The sequence below is a fragment of the Drosophila takahashii genome, chromosome 2R, assembly GCF_030179915.1.
Source record: "Drosophila takahashii strain IR98-3 E-12201 chromosome 2R, DtakHiC1v2, whole genome shotgun sequence".
Taxonomy (NCBI): Eukaryota; Metazoa; Arthropoda; class Insecta; order Diptera; family Drosophilidae; genus Drosophila; species Drosophila takahashii.
Window position 1 is genome coordinate 8954970 of NC_091679.1, and position 6000 is coordinate 8960969.

A 6000-nucleotide genomic window follows, 5' to 3' on the forward strand; every position below is an offset into this window, starting at 1 on the left:
CGATAGCGAATCTCGAACGAGTATGGCTGCATTGCCAACGCCCATCTGGCGATCCGTCCTGATGGGCTCTCTATCGAGTTAAGCCACTTTAGCGCCTGATGGTCCGTGATGACTATGAAGTGGTAACCTTCCAAGTACATCCTCATCTTCTGGATGCCCCAGTGGATTGCCAGGCATTCCTTTTCGGTTGCTGAGTAGTTCTGTTCCGTCCTTGTGAGTTTCCGACTGGCGTACGATATCACGTGCTCGCCGTCTTCGTCTTCTTGAGTAAGGACCGCTCCTAGTCCGCAGTTGCTGGCGTCTGTCTGGAGTAGAAAAGTTTTCCCAAAATCTGGGCAGGCCAGAACTGGTGCTTCCGTTAGTGCCTTTTTTAGGTGTTGCGTTGCCTGTTCTGCCTCCTCGCTCCATTTGAACTTCGTGTCTTTCTTCACTAAGTTATATAGTGGTTGTGCCAGTTCCGTGAAGTTTGGGACGAATCTTCTGTACCATGAAGCTACTCCCAGAAAGCTGTGTACTTGCTTCGTTGTCTGTGGGCTTGGCATGTCTAGGATCGCGGCTATTTTTCCCGGGTCCGTGTGTATCCCCCTTGCGCTAACCACATGGCCTAGGTACTTCAGCTCTTCCTTGAAGAAGTGACATTTCTCTGCGTTTATCTTCAAATTTGCTTTGCGTAGTCGGCTCATTACTTCCTGTAGTTTTTCCATGTGTTCCCTTTTGGTACGCCCGATGACCACTATATCGTCCAGGTATGCGAATGCAAAGGGTTCCATCTCTGGTCCTATGACTGAGTCCAGAGCTCTTTGAAACGTGGCTGGTGCTGTGTGTAGTCCGAAGGGCATTACCTTCCACTGATACAGCCCGCGCCCAGGTACGGTGAATGCGGTGAACTGTTTGCTTCCTTTATCCATCGGTATTTGCCAGTAGCCACTTTTTAAGTCTAGTGTACTTATATATTTGGCCTCTCGTAGTTGGTTGAGTATGTGGTCCATACGGGGTACTGGGTATGCGTCACGTTCTGAGTGCTCGTTCAGCTGCCTGTAGTCTATGCAAAGTCTCCATTCTTTGTTTTTCTTCTCTACTAGTACTACTGGTGAGCTGTAAGCGGAATGCGAGGGTTCGATGAGATCCTGAGCCAGAAGCTCGTCCACTTGTTTGTTTATTATTTCTTGCATGGCTGGGTTTCGAGGATAGTACCTTTGTTTGATTGGGCGATCGTGCTTCATGAATATCCTATGCGTGGCAATATGGCTGACTCCCTTGACTTGACTCATCATTTCCAACTCTTTTTCAAGGGTTTCTTGTACCTCTGCTTCCGTTAGATCGCCTGTCGCTAGTGATCCTATGCCGTGACTCTTTTTTTTTTCCTCCTGTTTTTGTTTCTTTGGTCCCCGTTCATCTTTGCTGTGAGTCCTCCGCATTGTAGTGTCGCGTTGCATTGTTCCAAGAAGTCTATCCCCAGCAGAAGGTCGCCGATTACCTCTTCGAGGATTAGCAGCGTTGTTGTGCTTGTTTTGTTTCCGAGTTGTATTGGAACTTCTAGTGCCTCTGTGACCGTTCTGTTTGTTCCGTCTGCTAGCCTAATGGCTTCGGTTACTTGTTTTTTCCTCCCATGTCTGGCTATTCTGCTGGCTAGTTTCCTGGCGATGAAACTTCTTGTAGCTCCTGTGTCTATGGCCCCGCGAACTCTTGCGTTGCCTATATTTACTTGTGCAAGTAGTCGTCGGCCGTTGAAGTTTATTGATGTTGCGGGTGTGGTGTTTGCCCTGGGCACCCGCTGTGATCCCCCGGGCCTCTGGCGTTTCCCGACGTTTCGTTCCGGCGACAGCAATGGATCGTTCGTATTCCATCCTGTCCGCATATCCAGCAGAATATTCTTGGCGTATTGTTGCACTGCTGTCCTCTGTGTCCCTCTTCTTTGCACCTTGAACATCTATTATTCATATTGAATGATCGAGTTATTCCTCTGCTCAGTGCTTGTGGAGGTTCCTGTGGTCTCCATTGGTTTCTCGTTTGTCTCCCGGAATTTCCCGGTTGCTGCCGTTGTGTCCAGTGGCTTTCCGAAGTGTGTTGTGGTGCGCGTTCCTGTGGTTGGAGGGCCTCGAATTCCTCTGCCAACTGTAAGTATTCCGCTAGGGTTCGGCATTCCCCTCGTTTGGCGTATTTTTTGAACTCCACTCGACTGTTTCGGTAGACCCACTCTAGTTTCTTTTCCTCCGTGAGAGTGGTAAATCTCATGATTTTACGAAGTTCCCGTGCGTAGTCCTTTGCTGGCTCGTTTGAACCCTGGTGCCTGCGTGTTATGTTTTCCATCGCTTTCTCTTCGGAGTCCGCCGGTCTGTAGTATCCCAGGAATTCTGTCTTGAAGCTTTTCCATGATGGCATTGGAATTGGGTGGGTATGCCACCAGTCCAAGGCACAGTCTCTGAGAAAAATCACCATAGCTCCTGCTGCTTGGTCGAGCTCTATCCCATAGGCCCTTGCCAGCTCTTCCGTTCTACAGATGAATTCTGTCGGGTCGCCCGTGCCATCATAAAATTCTCCCCAGCTACGTATTACTCCCATTGTGGCCACTTTGTCAGTCTTCCTGGGTTCGGGTATCGACTTTCCGCTGCTTGTCGCTTGTGTGTCTGGTATTTGTAGCAAGTTTGGGGTTTTCTCGCTGATGTGTTGCTCCGTGTTGGATGTCCCCTTAGCCCCTTTCGGTTGATTCCCTGATCCGTCGGGTGCTGGTGATGGGGTCCTTGCGTGTTTTTGTGCCAGTTCTAGGAGGCGTATGATGGTTTTTTCGCTGTGGTCACCGTTCTTTATGAACTCCGACATTTGTTTTCGCATGTCTTCGCACAGTGTTTCTGGCTCGATGTCAAATTCCATTAGATAGGTTTCCAGTTGTGTTTTATTACAATTGGAGATCCAGCTTCTAGTTAGCTTGTCTGCCATTTTATCTGTGATTTGTTGAGGAAGAGGGTAAACGATCTTTGTGGTGTTTGAGGTTTCTGTCTATTTGTCTTCAATCTGTTCGGGCGCCACTGTAACGACCCTGTTTTGGGAGGCGGTATAGCTCGCCGTGGTCAGGGTTCGAGACAGATATTTCTATTTCCTCTATAGATCGGTTTACCTCCCTTTCCCCAAGAATGACACAGAGGGATAGAACTATAAAGTAGGCGTGTATTTCGTAGTAATTGTACAAAAGTAGTGTTTTGTCGGGTGATGACGTATACGTGAGTTGAGACTGCTTGCTTCGTTGGTTCAGCGCTCCGGAAGGGCCGAGTGGTGAACTACTTGCGGTCGGGATGTGATGCTACAGGAGCGTGTGTGAGGAACTGCTTGCCGTCGTGGGTCCGATGTTCCGGAAACGAGTGTGATGAACTGCTTGCTGTCGTAGATCTGGGAGCGTGTGTGGAGATCTGCTTGCCGTCGTAGATCCGTTGCTCCGGAAGCGAGCGTGATGAACTGCTTGCTGTCGTAGATCTGGGAGCGTGTGTGGAGATCTGGTTGCCGTCGTAGATCCGGGAGCGTGTGTGGAGATCTGCTTGCCGTCGTAGATCCGTTGCTCCGGAAGCGAGTGTGATGAACTGCTTCGCGGTGTGTCCGTGACGCTATAGAAGCGTGTGAGAAGAACTGCTTCGCGGTGTGTCCGTGACGCTATAGAAGCGTGTGAGACGAACTGCTTCGCGGTGTGTCCGTGACGCTATAGAAGCGTGTGAGAGGGACTGCTTCGCGGTGTGTCCGTGACGCTATAGAAGCGTGTGAGATGAACTGCTTCGCGGTGTGTCCGTGACGCTATAGAAGCGTGTGAGACGAACTGCTTCGCGGTGTGTCCGTGACGCTATGGAAGCGTGTGAGAGGGACTGCTTCGCGGTGTGTCCGTGACGCTATAGAAGCGTGTGAGATGAAGTCGGCGCTGCGGGGTGGGCCGAGTGATCGTGTTGACGTCGTAGATGGGCCGAGTGGTCGCGTTGACGCGGCGGATGGTCGGGTTGTCGCGTTGGCGCTGCGGGCGGCCGAGTGACCGTGTTGGCGCTGCGGGTGGCCGGGTTATCGCGTTGGCGCTGCGGGCGGCCGAGTGAGAACTGCTTCGTCGTGCGTATGTCGTGTACGTCGTGTACGTCGGGTTTGTAGTGTTCTGGGTCGTTGGGAACGATCTACTTGGATTTCTAGTGGGATTCGGGAATGTAGGGCATCGTTAGTTTCGGCTGCCGGGCATCGTTAGTTTTCTTTCGACCTGCCGTTTCTACATCCGTTTCGTTTCTGGGTCGGAAGCCGGAAACGTGACGTCTGGGGGAACTCACTGAGGTGGGCCTGTATTACGTAAACCGGGCCGCCTCAGTGATCACGACTGGGTCTGGGCTGATTTCAGGGAAACCACACCGGGACGCCAGTGATCCTCACCAGGTCGTAGAGCCGATTTAAAACCGCACTCTTACGGATCCTCCACCAATACCAAGACTATCTACCAGAACACTTACCCGGATATTTCTCCTTGTTGCTGATGTTTCCTCGAAGATCGTCGGAACGCAAGTCACTCATCTGGGGTCTTGCCTCTGCTTATATAGGCCCCGTTGAGTGTGCCCAGAGCGGTCGATGTTGAGAATACCGCTATCGATAACTCGTTATCGGTTCCTCAATATAGCGATGGTACTAGGTTATCGAAGTATCGTAAGGGTTAGTGTGGCCAGACCTGGTAGTTGTTTATCGATATGTTAGTGTGACCAACGTATCTGTTTGGGCGCGCGGTTTGAACGTGTGCGCTTTTTGGCGCGTATTTTGAATGTGGTGCGGCGTAGTGAGAATAAAAAAGATAGATGTGTTTTTGGAATGTTCTTTTTTTATTATTTGTGACGTCGGGTCGTCACACTTGTTTTTAGTTGCATTATTCATTCTTTAATTTTCTTCAATCTTTTCAAAAAAATTAAAATTAAATAATACTAAATTAAAGGGAAAGATACACATAGAAAACAAACAAAATTAAATTTTTTTTATTACTTAAATTGGTAGAATAACTCTTTAAAAATGTGTCATGAAAGTTTCACGAAGAAATTCGAAATATTTTGGAACTTATACCAGGATGACGGCACCCATCTTCCTTGTGCAGTAGATATATTTCATTACTTTAAATGCGTTTTTCTTGAAACCATGTTTTCCTCAGCTGCGGATCGTGTATCTCAAAAAGTAATGCTTCGATCATCATGCTGCTTTTACAGAAATGTTTGTAATGAAGTTGTCCACTGTCCGAACCTACTTTATGAAGAAATTTGTACGTTGAAAAGTTTTTTGTTAAGCAAATACAACAAGAACAAGAAAGGAAGTTAGCTTCGGCCAGCCGAAGTTTATCATGATAGACACGAGACTGTCATTCAGGGAGCACCTGTTCGAAGCGAACAAAAAGACCGCCAACGTCGCTAGAGCTCTGGCGCGTATAATGCTCAACACCAGAGGACCAAAACAAGGGCGCCGACTCCTCCTGCAGTCGGTAACTCGGTCAACAATGCTGTATGCCGCCCCTATATGGGCCGAAGCTGTGAACACGGAGTCATACATAAAGGGCCTGGTATCCACCTACAGGCTATGCGCTTTGAGAGTCTGCTCCGGATTCCGCACGGTATCAGATGACGCAGTCCTTGTGATCTCCGGAATGGTCCCCATAGACCTTCTGGCAATCAAGGCTAGGGAGATTCACGAAGAAGTTAAAGCGCTTGGAAGGCGATGCACTACCCCACAGAGACGCGACATTAAAACTAAGGCAAAGAAAGGAGCTTAGGAGCATGGCAGGCCCGCTGGCAGCAATCCACGAAAGGACGCTGGACCTTCCAGGTCATTCCCGACATTAAGAGGTGGATGCAAAGAGGAAAAGTAGAAGTAAACTTCTGGCTGACGCAGATCCTAAGCAGACATGGATGCTTCAGGAGCTACCTGACCAGATTCGGTCACGACGACGACCACAGCTGCCCCCAATGCGGAGTGGAGGAGACCGCCGAGCACGTGATCTTCACCTGCCCACGG